This window comes from Uloborus diversus, chromosome 9, assembly GCF_026930045.1.
Source record: "Uloborus diversus isolate 005 chromosome 9, Udiv.v.3.1, whole genome shotgun sequence".
Taxonomy (NCBI): Eukaryota; Metazoa; Arthropoda; class Arachnida; order Araneae; family Uloboridae; genus Uloborus; species Uloborus diversus.
In genome coordinates, this window is record NC_072739.1 from 127399654 (window position 1) to 127414776 (window position 15123).

Genomic DNA, 15123 nt, shown 5'->3' on the forward strand with positions numbered 1-15123 from the left:
TTATTAACAATTTTATTATTAAAAAAAAATAAAATTTCTGTCATTCCGTTAATTAGACACGAAAATTCAAATATTTAGTTAGTTGCCCATGTTCAGTTGACAATTTTCATCGTGTAGCTTATTTAAAAGTCATTATTACATAGAAGCCACTCAGTCCAGGACTTCTATTCTTTTATGCAAATCAGTAGCGTAGTTACACTCTCTGGCGCCCAGGGCAGTTCCCCAATTTGCCTCCCTTTTTATGAGAAATAGCTAACACATAAAAGAATCAAACTTATTTAAAGTAAAAATAAGAACTTCGTTAAAGAAGAAAGGAAATTATTTTTTCTTCATATTTTTCTTGCAGAAGAAAATGGAATTCAGGGACCCAGTCAAAATTGCCAAAAAAGAAGCCAAAATTCGCAATTTTTAGTTACGCTAATAGAAAAAGAGGCTTGACGCTTCCTCCAGATTAATTTTGAAAAAAAAAAAAAGTAAGTTTTTGGCTTTTTTTTTTTTTTTTTGGTGATGTTATGAAGTCGGAACTTCTGAAGGGAATTTTTAGAATCTGAAGTGTTAAAAAAAGCTATTTTAATTATCTTTGAATACATGAAGAGATTGTGGAAGGTTTGGGGGGCTCTGTCCACAAAGTTTTTTGACTGTGAAAAACGCATATATGTATGCTGTATTTAGTGGTGTAATTGAGCGAAGACTGGATTGTCCTCCCAAAATATTTTCCAAATTGAAATCAATTTTAGGCTATTTTTGATGCTATTAAAAAGAACAGGGGAACGTTCGTGAGCTCTCTGGAAATTTTCAAAAAAGCAATTGTAGGCTATTTTTGGTGGTGTTAGGAGGTTGCCGAATGTTTCCAAAACTGTTGGGAGATCAAAAGGCTCTTCCCTCTCCCCTGGAAAATTTTTTAAAATATCGTCTTATAAACGCGACTTTAACCGCTGTTTGAACCACAACATTATTAAAGAGAGGTGGGAGGGGGCCGAAATCCTTCTCAAAGCTTGTTCATTTTAGGCTCTTCATTATTGAAAAAAAAAAAAAGGCTTCAAAGGGTTTCCGTCAGTTCAGAAAACTAAACTTACAGCCATCTGTGATGATGTTAGGTGATTACATGGACATTTTTGGCCCTTTCCTTAAAATTTTTCTGAAATTGAAGTTTCAAAAACCCAACTTTAAGCTATTTTTTGGAGACATATTGGATGAAATGGTTGTTTTAAAGTTAAAATCCTAAACACACATCTTAGATTATTTTTAATCATGTTACACGAAGGGTGAGGGTTCGACTTCCCTCAGGAATTAGTTGGCATTGAAGTTTTAAAAACTCAATATTACACTAAAATTTGAGATCTTAAGAGATGGGGTGGCGTTTTCCATTGGAAATTTTTTGAGATTGAAGGCCTAAAACTGCTTTTTTTTAGGCTGTTTGGTGACGTTAAGGGAGAGGAAGGTTCGATTGCTCTTCCGGAAAAATGTGACATTTACCGAGTCTTTAACAACGCCATTTTAAGCTGTCTTCGTTTATTCTATAGGAAGGAGTCGGAACTCTCTGGCTGAAAAAACGCATTTTTAAGCTAACTTGAAAACGTTAGCAGCAAAATAGAAAGGAGAGGAGGGGGGGGGGGGGGTTGAAATGGAGACCTCAAAAAGTGCTGTTTTAATGCTATGTTTGGACGAGTTAAGTGAGAAATGGTTGGTAAGTTGCTCTCCTCTTTAACTTTTTCAGAATGGAAGTCCTAAAAATACAAATACAAATACAAAAGTGACGACCAGCAACAGGCTCTGGGCCCAGCTAGACTGGTCCTAGTCAATTTATAATCCCCAGTGAAGATCAATGGCCCTCTTAAAACTATCTACTCCCTTGCTCATTTCCACCTCTTCCGGTAAACTGTTCCAAGGTTCCACTACTCTGCTAAAATAATAATTTTTCCTAACATCCATGTTAGCCTGAGATTTAAAGAGCTTAAAACAATGACCCCTTGTCCTGTTTTCAGTGCTAAACTTCAGCCCCGTAACATCTTTCATTTTAATAAATTTAAAAACTGAATCATGTCCCCTCAATCTCTTCTTTGCTCAAGACTGTACATTTTTAGCCTTCTAAGCCTGGAATCATAGTCTAAGTGAGAAAGTCCATTTATTAGCCTTGTAGCCCGCCTTTGAACCCTTTCCAATACATTGTCTTTCTTAAGATAAGGAGACCAAAACTGAACAGCATACTCCAAATGAGGTCTTACCAAACTTATATATAAGGGCAGAAGAACTTCTTTAGATTTGTTTGAAATAGATCTATTGATAAACCCAAGTATCTTATTGGCCTTATTACTAGCAATGCTGCAGTGTTGGCTAAACTTTAAATCCTGACTTATTAAGACCCCCAGATCAGTAACTTTGTCTGCCTGACTAATGACTGAACCTTGCAAATAATAACTTGTACACTTATTTCCATGCCCTAAATGTAGCACTTGACATTTCCCAACATTAACAGCCATACCCCATTTATCAGCCCACTCCGTAATATGATCTAGATCCTCTTGCAGCTGTTTTGCTTGTTCTTCATTTTCTACAGTCCCCATAACTTTGACATCATCAGCAAAACAATTCATGTTCCCAGAAATATTTTTGGGAATATTGTTCATAAAAACAATGAACAAAACAGGGCCTAACACTGATCCTTGAGGAACCCCGCTTAAAACCTCACTCCAATTAGAATAATTTCCCCTTACAACTACCCTTTGTTTCCTTCCGGTCAGCCAGTTTTTTACCCAAATGAAAGTTTTCCCTCCTATTCCTATATCAGCTAATTTGCTAAGTAGAGCAACATGCGGTACCTTATCGAAAGCTTTTTGAAAATCAATGTAAACAACATCCACAGGCTTCTTATTGTCCAAAACCATGGTAACTTTGTCATAGAAATGTAATAAATTAGCTGCACAAGATTTACCTTTTCTGAAACCGTACTGAAAACTAGTCAATAGATTATTAGTCTCTAGAAAATTTACTATCTTAATTTTTATCAATGTTTCAAAATTTTTTTTTTATATTTTAAGCTTTGTGATGGTAAGAAGAAGCGTAACGGTCGGGGCTTCACCCCGCAAAATTTCCCCATTTGAAGTTATAGAAACGTAATTTTTGAGTCACTTTGGTTTCTCAAAGGGAGTTATGACTCTTTTGGATCCCTGCTTGATCGAATCATTTAATGTTGACAAACTCAAAAGTTGCCGCCAAAGTACGAGCAAGATTTACCTGCTCCGTTTCACTAAATCCGGTACTGCTAGATTACCAAATTTAGATGATTCTCCTTTTCACTGATAGAAGACGATAAGACAAAGATGCTCTTTAAATTCGATTAACTATACTGTGATTCTTGAGGAGGAAAAGTTGTGCATCGAAATCATTACTTTTCATTTAAATGTGAAAGGCTTTGTGCCTGGACATCATTTTGCGGATTAAAAACCTTTCATTAAAATAAATGACTAAATGTGGAACTCATTGTTGACTTAAAACAGTAATATTAACAGTAATTATTATTTGAGTTATGAATAACTGCTTTTATAAAATGAACATAAAATTCATTCTGTCTTTATGCAAATTTTGTAAGCCAATCAAAGGAAATCAATCCAATCATAGCAATGGGGTGGTTTCCTTCAGTCAAAAGTACTACTTTGAGTCATTGAAATGGATAGAATGAGCAAAAAAAAAAAAAAAAAAAACATGGACCCAGAAAATACTTTCATTTTCCCCAACAGTTTTTTTTAAGTAATTTTTTTTAAATGTCCGATTTTTCAAACAGGGCGTGGTCTTGATGACGTCTCAAATCCTGGGGTTCCGCGGAACACAATTTAAGAAACGCTGTGATAATGTGTTTTTTTTTAATGAGTCTTTCAAGCCCTCTGGAGGGGATAGCCACGAAACCCAGACACTTCGCGGCACCCCATGGTGCCACGGTACCCAGTTTGTGGACCCCTGGTATAAACAGTGAATACAATAACGGAGAAACATTTTTTTTTCTTTGTTCGAATCGAAGTATTCCTTCAAAAGTTTGAGGGGAGGTGAGGGGCATCTTACAACCATCTATTTTTCATTTTAAACAAAAAAAAAAAAAAAAACATTACTTATCGGTTCAGTTATTTATCGGAACAACCATTTTAAAACGTTTATGAAACTAAGTACCTGGGGTGAGCTCAAGGAGTTCTACAAAGTGTAATCAGTTGAAAACCCCTGGTTTATGTTATGCTGTTATTACAGCATATCTTTCATGCATAATTAATTCCATCTGATCACATTACAGAAAAATGGATTCATTTCGTGTATGGCTTTAGGATCTTAAATCATTTACAATATTTCTCCTTTGAGAAAGAAAAATCCCCCTTGTACTCTAAGTGGAACCTTGAAAACGAAAGCCTGCACAATTTCGTACTCGGCTTCAGAGAACTGCAACCAAAACCTTATACGCTTCGGCAACTACCCTTTAAAAATTTTATTGTTCTTTGTTCCATATTTTTTACGATTCGTCGACATCGAGAAAATTCTAACAAAAATCGCTCATCATTTTATGCATACGACTAGAAGGAATCTTACTAAGTTGTTAAAAAAAAAAAAAAAAAAAAAAAAAAAAAAAGATTTTTATTGAGGTTCGTTTGAAATTTCCGCAATTCGAAGTTTTCAGCGAATTGCTCGGAATGCCTTTATATCGTTTTCATCTCAATTATGAGATAGTTTCACGGTTATTGTATCGTATAAATTGAAACAAACATTTACATTCCTTGCCATGCATGACTTGGTTTTAATGTATCCTTGGGTTTTCTACAATGAAGGCAAGAAAATATTAAAGGGTACTTGGATTTTCGGATTTCCAAGCAGTTTCTTAGCGCCCTTGAACGGACATTGTGGCTTTTATTATTAGCTATTCTCGTACTATTGTGTCTGAAAACTATATAAATTGTCATATGTTACTATTTAAAAAGAAGCGCATAAAACGTCTTCGGAAGGATACTTTGTCAATAAAAAGGCCAATGATTTTTAGTTATAGCAATTCTTAAAGCATTGTTGATCAAAGAATCTTTGGACCATTTTCATTTATCTCCTCTTCTTTTAACGCACAAACAGTGCTGCAGTTGGGGAAAGGGGGGGGGGGGGTGACGTCGTCCCGCGAAATGTTCTCCCTCTTGTTTATATAGTGCGAATGTAATGTAATTTGGTATCAACCAAGCACTGAGTATAACTATTACCTAACAAATTTCAACTAAATCCTGACTGGTACTTGTTTAACCTGGTCACATAAAAACGGTATAATTTCCAATATCGCGCCGATGTAAAGAGTTATTTAATGAAATAAAATATGATTGTGCTGATGTTCGTATATTTATGATAATAATCAAAGAACTGGTGTACAGAATAAACTTTGAAAAAAGTTCTCTCTTTCACGAAAATACATTTCAGTAGTTGCTAAAGCTGTGCAAAACGAATTTACTGATTGTAAACTGGAAACTTCAATTCCGAGTCCGAATCCTGTGATATTTAGCGGAATTCGGTCATGTAGTTAAAAAAATGGGATAACGCACTTTTTGAAGGGGGTAGAGGGGAGATGGGAGATTTTACGGTTGGCCGAGTTTTTATCAGGATATTAAAATCAGTCTAGATTGCATATATATCGGCTCTAATTTAAAAAAAACGGACACTTCCTTCTTTTTGTAATAAAAACTTTTTAACAAAAAAGTTGAACCGCCGAAAAAACTGAAAAGCAAAAAATAATAAACCATTTTAATTAAACCTTAATAACTAAGTTCTTAAACTGATGTAAGTATACCTAAGTATATATTTTTGTAATAATTTAGAGTTTTTAATTAACCTTAATAACTCAGTTTTTAAATTAATGTAAGTACACCTAAGTAGTTTTGAGTCGGTGCCAAACAAGCAAATTAATTATTTTTGTAAAGCGTGAGGCGCAGCGGTGGCGTATGGCGACACGCCCCTTCGCCAGAAAATGATTTCTTTAAATTTAGGTAATTTAGGGATCGTTGTTTATTTATTGTTTGGCACCGACTCAAAACTACTTAGGTGTACTTACATTAATTTAAGAACTGAGTTATTAAGGTTAATTAAAAACTCTAAATTATTACAAAAATATATACTTAGGTATACTTACATCAGTTTAAGAACTTAGTTATTAAGGTTTAATTAAAATGGTTTATTATTTTTTGCTTTTCAGTTTTTTCGGCGGTTCAATTTTTTTGTTAAAAAGTTTTTATTTTATAATTTTTTGTGGCTATAAGCTACTAATGTGGCTATAATCTGTATGCTTATATTTTTGATTACTTTTAAAATAGCTACCTACCTTACTTTAGCTATTAACATATATATATATATATATATATATATATATATATATATATATATATATATATATATATATATATATATATATATATATATATATATATATATATATATATATATATATATATAATCGTATTTTAACAATTATCTGTTGTGTTACATAAATAATTTTAAAAAAAGCAGGCTTTATATACTAACATGGGTAGGGCCTACAAAAAAATGCTGCTCGGATGAGGAAAAGATGTTTAGAAGAATCTATTAATGAGAAAGAAAAAAGGTTGGAAGCAAACAGAAAGAGAATTACATTAACACGTTCACAGGAGAGTTTAGGTCAGCGCTAGGAAAGACTGTCGAGAATGAGAAGCTACAATAACGATAGGTTATTGCAAGAAGGTGATAAGCAGCGCGCTCGTCGTTTAGATATGATAAGAGAGCGACTTTCAAATGAGAGTGAAGAGCAACGCGCTCATCGTTTAGATCTGATAAGAGAGCGAGTTTCAAGTGAAATTGAGGACGAACGTATGCTGCGTTTGGATGCTGCTCGTAACCGTTCAGCAATGGTGGTACTTCACGAATCTTCCGAGGAGAGAACTAATCGTCTGAGCGCCATGCGACAAGCAGCTCGCGAGCGAAGAAACCAGTGTAACGCAGAAAACTTTAAGAAATCAATTAATGTTTATGCTGACTTGTCGTGTTCAATATGCAAAAAAAAAAAAAAAAAAAAAATTGTATCCTCAGCAACGTAAGAAATTGCAAACTAAAAATTTAGGCTCTATTTTGCCTTACGAACTGGTAGCTTTAGGTAATATAATTACTTGTTCACGATGCTCAAACAATATTAAAAAACATAAAACTCCACCCCAGGCCTATTGGAACAAAATGTCGGTAGCTGCAATACCTACAGAAATTGATGAGTTATCGGAAATTGAGAAACGTTTTTTTGCAGAGTAGTGCCATTTCTTAAAATAATAAAAGTTCAAAATCGTTTGAGCCAAGACTGGTGCAAAGGGCAGGCAATCCTTTTTGCTCAGGATGTGGTCGAGCTGGCGGAACAACTTCCGCTTGAACCTAATCAAACTGGATTAGTGCTCGTAGTAGAAAGTCGTGAAAATTTAGAACATTCTAGGGAGGTAAACTTCAAGTGGCATTGCAGTGGCTCCTAAAGAATAATGCACTGTATAAAGATGTTCGTGTGCATTTTCCTACTGTGATCGATATTTCTACGATAACACAAATTGCTGTGAACGAATTTGCATTTTGTCATCTATTGTACGTTAGCTTTGTTGTACAAACTAACTTATTTGGTTTCCGCTGAAAAAAATATACAACTCCAACATTTTCTTATTGTTAGTACTACTGAATCCAACACACATTTCTTCAAATATCTCGAAAACTCATTTCTGCAGATACTGCCGCTTACCTGCCCACGGCAGTACACACAAGAGACATACAGGTCTGAAGCTCATTCATTGTGAGCTTTTTTTTTTTTTTTGTAATACCCAACTCAGAATCAAAAAATCTTGGAGTGAACAACTAATCACCCCCCTCTCCCCCCCCCCCTTAGGGTAGGAATTTTTCCCTCAAATTTATAGGGGAATTACTTCAGGCTATATCCTTTCTAATAAAAAAAGAATATTCAAAATAGGACTATTCTGTAAAAAGTTATGTGTGGTCATACATTAAAAAAAATATATATATATACGTGTCGACTTGAGAACCTCCTCCGTTTTTTCGTCGGTTAAAAATAGTATGTCACCATCACTAAACTTCGCCCTATTTTTTCATACAAATCCTGAATATAAAAAATGTTTGACGACTGGCACTAAAAACTAACCCTAATCACAAGTACCAGAGATTGAGAGGTCTACACTGCCGTGTGCAGGTAAAGGGCTATAACTGCAATTTTATCTTTTTTTTTTTTTTTTTTTTTTTGCATTTTGTCATCATTGTTTGTACGTTAGCTTTGTTGTACAAACTAACTTATTTGGTTTCCGCTAAAAAAAATATAATTCCAACATTTCCCAGTTGATAGTACTGAATCCAGCGCACAATTCTTCAAATATCTCGAAAACTCATTTCTGCAGATACTGTCGTTTACCTGCTCAAGACAGTACACACGAGAGACATACAAGTCTGCATCTCATTCATCGTGAGGTTTTTTTTTTTTTTTTTTTTTTGTTATACCCAAATCAGCATCAAAAAATCTTAGAGTGAACTACTAATCGCCCCCCTTTCCCCACCCTTAGGGTAGGATTTTTTCCCTCAAATTTATGTAGGAACAACTTCAGGCTATACCCTTTCCAATAAAAAAAAAAGAATATTCTAAATCGGACTATTCTGTAAAAAGTTATGTGTGGTCATATATAAAAAAAAATCTGTGAGTGAACAACAAATCTCCCCCTTTTCCCACCCTTAGGGTAGGAATTTTTTCTCCAAATTTATATGAGACCAACTTCAGGGTATAACCTTTCCAATAAAAAAAGAATTATGAAAATCGGACTATTTTGTAAAAAGTTATGTGTGGTCATACATTAAAAATCTGTGAGTGAACAACAAATCAACCCCCTTTTCCCACCCTTAGGGTAGGAATTTTTTTTCAAAATTTTTATGGGACCACCTTCGGGGTATACCCTTTCCAATAAAAAAAGAATTATCGAAATCAGACTGTTCTGTAAAAAGTTATGCGTGGTCATACATTAAAAAAAAATATACGTGTCGAATTGAGAACCTCCTCCGTTTTTTCGTCGGTTAAAAAGTGCTTTGAAACTCATTTACATTAAATTTAAATTATTTTTTCAATAACAAACCAGAGATATTTCGAGGAGCAGTTTTTCTCCTCCCTCTTCCCTTCACCCAGCTACAGCACTGGCGGGATTGAGCGCATGATACCACAAGATTAAAAGAATATTTCCAAATTTTGTCAGTTCATAAAATGATTATTTTCATGACAGAGTCGTCAGTATTTCACTTAACATCTCCGGAGGCAAGCCCCCCCCCCCCCCCTCGCCTTCCAAAATAAGCCGAAAACAGCTCTTACTGATCTGCTATTGCAGCATCAACAACCCTGAAACAGTTTTCTGTGAAAGGGTATGATATATTTTTTTTACTTCTGTTATACGCTTTAATTTAATTTTGAGAAGAGATTTTGAAAGGAACTGGTTTAAGCTAACGTAAAAAATAAATCTTTACTAATAATAAAGCTGAAAATCTCTCTGTCTGGATATCTGTGACGTGCATAGCGCCTAGACCGTTCAGCCGATTTTCATGAAATTTGGCGATTTTCATGAAGTTAGTTTGTAGTATGGGGGTGTGCACCTCAAAGCAATTTTTCGAAAGTTCGATTTTGTTCTTTTTCTATTCCAATTTTAAGAAAATTTTACGGAGCAAATTATCACAACGTGGACGACTAAATTACAAAACTATCATAACGTAGAACCGTAACATGGGCAAGCAAATGAATATAGCAAATTGGCGAGAAAATCATCATCAAATATTTGTAAATATAGAGGCGAACCAAATGACCTTTTAATTTTCAACTACGGGTAAAGTCGTGCATGTACCACTAGTAAATAAATAAAAAACGCACAATAATACATACCGAAAGCGGTGTACGAAAGAAAGTGGTGACTCTATTTTATCGAAACTATACACTCCAGAAAGGACGACAGTTTTCACAGCATGTGGTAAAGGAGCGAAGTTTTGCGAGAACTTGCTGCCTGGTTATTTTCGCTGCATTGACACTCCGCCGGCAGCAAAACAAGTTATACAGAGTTCATATCTTGACTGGGGAATTTGCGTGCGAGGAGGTAGATGACGAAACCTTCAAGCGGCAATATTTGGAATTTTGTTTACAACAATAATTTTAAAAATAATTTTTTAAATATTTGTCTCCTTTTGTGATTTAAAAATAGATCTGTTATTAAAGCCCAACTAGTTATTTGAATACTTTGCAAGGTTATGCTTTGTTTTTAGACACTTGTATAATACACTTTCTCTATTTTTTCTAAAGCGTAATTTACAGGATTTTAAATTTTAGTGATGGTTTTCGAAAATACATTTAAATTTTGAGCATTTTCTCACTTGCTGAACGTATGAAAAGTAAAACCTCGAATGAGAATACAAATTCATTCTCAGAAAAATAGACTCTATTTTTATTGTGTTTTTACATGGTAAATCCACTGTTGGTCATATGAGACACATCACAGCTTTCCTTGCTCTTCTTGCAGACATACGAGGAAGAAAATTCAAACTTCAGATGATGATTGTGGAAATAGTCCTTTTATGAACGGCAAAAGCTGGTAAACGCTTGAATAGAACAAAAATTTGCGGGATTGGGAATACCGCGGATTAAGAGCAAAATCCCGCAGGATCAATCTCCTCAATCCGCGGATTATCGTCCTGCTGTATCCTGCGGTATTCGGGATCAGGATTTCAGGATTGGAAGCCCTACTAGCACCTATAGCTGTGCAAGTTGGTACAAGTTAGTTTAGATCCCGTGAAATGGGTGCTCTTCAAACCTTTTATATATATATATACATATCGGTTATGCGTATTTCTATCAAGTTCTTTTTGTCTTCGTGTAGGAGCGGGATGGTGTTCTAATTATGAGCTCTTTACTTAAATTCTATTTTCTACTGTAAGAAGAGGGGGATTTTCATTTTGTTCGAAACGGAACTCGAAACGCGTTTTTTAGTTTGATTCTTTCTCAAAGAAGATTTACATTTTTGCGATTCAAATAAGATTGCAAAGCAATCTTCGGTGGTTAGTGAGCGCCAGCGAGCACGGGTGGAGCTTCCTAGTCTCTTAAATAAAAAGTATGACCGATTTAGCCATAATAAAATTAAGTGATCCCTGCCAAAGGAGGATACAGCAGGGTGCCCACCTAGGGGGGTCATGGCGAGGCTGCGCCATTGAAATTTTTAGGGAGGTTTGTTTTGAGGGGTATTTTTCTTATTTTGTGGGGGGGGGGGGGTTGCTTTTGGGAGGGGCGTCATCTTGATATTTAGGGGGCCTGCGCCCTTGCTCTTAGGGGGTGGGAACCCCTGATACAGACTACGTTTTAGGGGGATCATGCTGAAGAATAGCCCCCTCCCCCGCTACGAAAGAACCAACGGTTTTGGGTTCGAAAAATCTCTGAAACTGCTTGGGTGTCAAAAAAAATCACCAAATCTATTGATATAATGCAACTTATAGGGTATAAATGTTACAAATTAATTTCATAGCAATAAAAAGAAGTAATCTTTCAAATATTGACTTTTAAAAATGATATAATGAATTGAAAATATAACTGCAATCGTTTACATTTTATTCATAAAGTGTTCGAACACAACGTAAATGGAAAATATTGTAAACAGTTTAGGGGAGATCATGACCCCTATGACCACCCCAGTATCCACCCCTGATCCCTGGTCTAAACACTCACCAAACAAGCAAACAATTTTCACTTGGATGTGTGCATTCCATTCACTGGAATCCGACTACTCTAAAAGTTTTTTGCAAATCACGCGCAAAAATACTCCATTTGAAGGAAAATTCCTGTTCATTGCTTTTGGATGTAGATGCATTTAGTAACATTCTTCTTCAGGATAATGCATGCAAACTGTGAGGTCTTGAGCGTTGCTATTAGTCTCGCGTGGTAGACTTTGGATGCCAAGGACGACAGAAGCCATTTTCAACAATGCACTTGAATCGCATCAGAATCAGAATGGGCGAGAATTAAGTGGTGACAGATGCATTGTCGGTGCAAGGATAAGTAGAATTATTTGTATTTGTGAAAGTTCGAAAGACTGATGAAAATGTTCTACAAAAATACAAAAAGGAATTAGAGATATTCGCCACAACAGTACGTCATACATATGTTAATATTGTAGCATTTGTTCAGTTCAGAATAAAGACTATAATCTAGGATCTGGAAATCTTTTTTTTTCCTTTTGAAGATTTGGAAATTCGAAAGTTGGGCAATGTTCTCTGAAAAGATCTTAAAGTTGTGGGAAATAGCTGTATAGCAAATTCTTTCACTTGGACGCTTTTACAAGCAGTGGCAGATGGAGCTGCCGACAATCGCCTTTAGTTAGGGGTGGTCTACAAATGATGTCATGCTTTGAGATGGGAGGAGGGGGTTCGTGAAATTGTGAGTTTTGGGGGAGGGACAGGAAGTGCGACATCACGCATTTTGATTGAAATAAAAACACTTCTTACGACAAATCTTCATGAAATCTGGCGTGATATGTGGCCATTAGCGGATACAACGGGAGGGTCATGGAGGTCATGACCCCATCCCCTAAACCGTGGACCATAGAATCCGTCCACATTGTGTTCAAACCCTATGTGAATAAGATGTAAACAATTTCAATAGTCTTTTCAATTCATTAATCATTTTTGTTAGTAATTTTTTGAAATTTCTTCTTTCATTGCTTTTGAAATTAATTTGAAAGGTTTATTAGGACCTCTATTCTTGACCGATTTCGTGCTTTTTATTAACTTCCAAGCATTTGAAGAAATTTTTCGTGCCCTAAACCGTAGGTTCGCTCGAAGGGGGAGGGGTCTCTCTTTAGCATGACCTCCCCCTCCCCTAAAATGTATCTGTATCCACCCCTGCATGTGACAAGGACAGAAAACTGGATGAAGTGAAGTGAGACACTTTGTTTCAAATATGTTGAAAAAAGTGTGATATCATTTGTGTGTGTGTGTGAGGACAGTGCGTTAGTGCTGTGCAATAGACCCATAACAATAATTGTGTTAAAATGACTTTTGGAAGACTAATAACTACATATTCTCATTAATTCCAACGTGGTACTGTGAGTGATTGTGCTGACAGCTTTGTACTCGTATAGTTTTAAGAACTTTCTGTACTGAATTGTGAAATCGACAACGATTTACGACAGTTGATAAGAAACTGAGTCACAAAGGTACTTTTTTTTTTTACCCAACTTCAGTTTTTCTGACTCTAGAAAGTGATTTAAAGTTGTACAGACAACTTTGCAGTTGCACATGTAATACTGAATAACAGCGATCACAGGTCAAAAAGACTCCAAACAGAATTTTTATTTATTCATTTTTTTTAATATTGTTATTTTTTTTATTTATTAATTTTTTATTAAGAATACTGTGGTGTGCCATATTGTTGGACCCATACGGAAGATTACATTCATATTTTTAAAACTTGAAAATGGCTTTATAAGTTGTGTTTAATCATTTAAGTATTAATTATGGAAATCATGAAACAAAAACTAAAATTCAAAACATTTCAGTGCGTTGAAAAAAAAAAGTTATGAAAAATTCTATTGTTGTCAAAAAAAAAATGTGTGTGACGCCTGTTTATTGTAATGAGAGCTATTATTCTGAGTGATATGCTATCTGCGCAAATTTAATCACTGCTTGGATTAAGAGAAACTCAAGTCGAAAATAAAAAATCATTTGTGAGACAGTTTGTTGCAATTTGTGTCAAATTTACAATTCAATGTAGATCAGCTTTCCTCAACTTTTTTGATCCGCGGATCGGTCATTTTGTTTTGCAAAAGACTTGAGTAGATATGAAAGAACTGCTACGCAAATTGAATATAATAGTATTTGGTATTCTCCCAAAAGACGATCTACCGCTCCATGTTCTCTAGTTACTCAAAAGATGGCGTTACTTACTTTACATATAAAGAGCAATTGATTTCAGTGGAGCTATCTATTGAGTAACTAGATAACTAACGCAGTAGAATACCTTCTAATTTTATTATCATTTGCTATCATTTTTATTTTTATAATTGGAGACTAAAACCAGTAAATGAGGCGTGTTTAATTAGTCTGTTAAAATTCTAATGGAAAAGAATATTGCTCAGCTCTTATTTACTTGTATGAAAAGGCATTGAAAGAAAAAGGGGGGATTATTTGAATGTTTAACGAAATAATTTTCTCCTTTCTTTATAAATAGGGGAAAATATATTAAAAAGCGTTTTATTTTAAGTCCTGTAAAAGAGTAAGTTAAGATATCGTTTTATTTATTTTTTTTTCTGCTTTTTCTCTTGATTACCTCGCTTTTCAAACGCACTTTACTACGTTATAGCATTTCAAAAGAATAGCAAATATATTTACGTAGTGCCCGTCCTTGTAGTGATGGGCGTAATCGAGTTCTCATAATCAAATCTTGAATAATCGAATCACTCGATTATTCAAGATCATTCGAGAACTCGATTGTCACGAGTTCTCGATTATCACAACTCGAGTTTTCGATTATCACATTTCGAGATCTCTTTCCGAGTTTTCGGGCGATGGACTGCTCGAGTTCTCGATTTCAAAAGATCTCGATTACCAATCACTCGATTATCAGAAGTACTCGATTCCCGAGATCTCGATTATTGAAAGTTCTCGATTATGCCCATTATTTCTTCTTTGTCCAGGAAAACTTCTTGTGACTTCGAGCTATGTGCACATACATTTTCCATTGCAAAATAATGTCTAATGCTGTTTGACAGTTAAGTCCATGGGTATTCCAAAGGCAAAAAAAGAAAAACATTGTTATGGTAAGTTATGATAAGCTATGTTATGCCTGGAAGTCTTTCAAATCCTTGAAAAAAGTCTGCATGAGAATTATGTTGGAATGTCACATTTAATTTATTTATAAAATGCATAAATATTTTTTTGGAATGAAAAAGGGTGGAATGTTATAAAACCGACGCGACGTTTCTTGTTTTTTATTTTCTTTTTTTACTTTCGTTTTCTTTTCTAATTCCGTATAACTAAAGTAAATCGTTTTCGGAATGGCAAAAATTACTTTGTCAAAATCAATTAAAGGTATGTTTATATCAT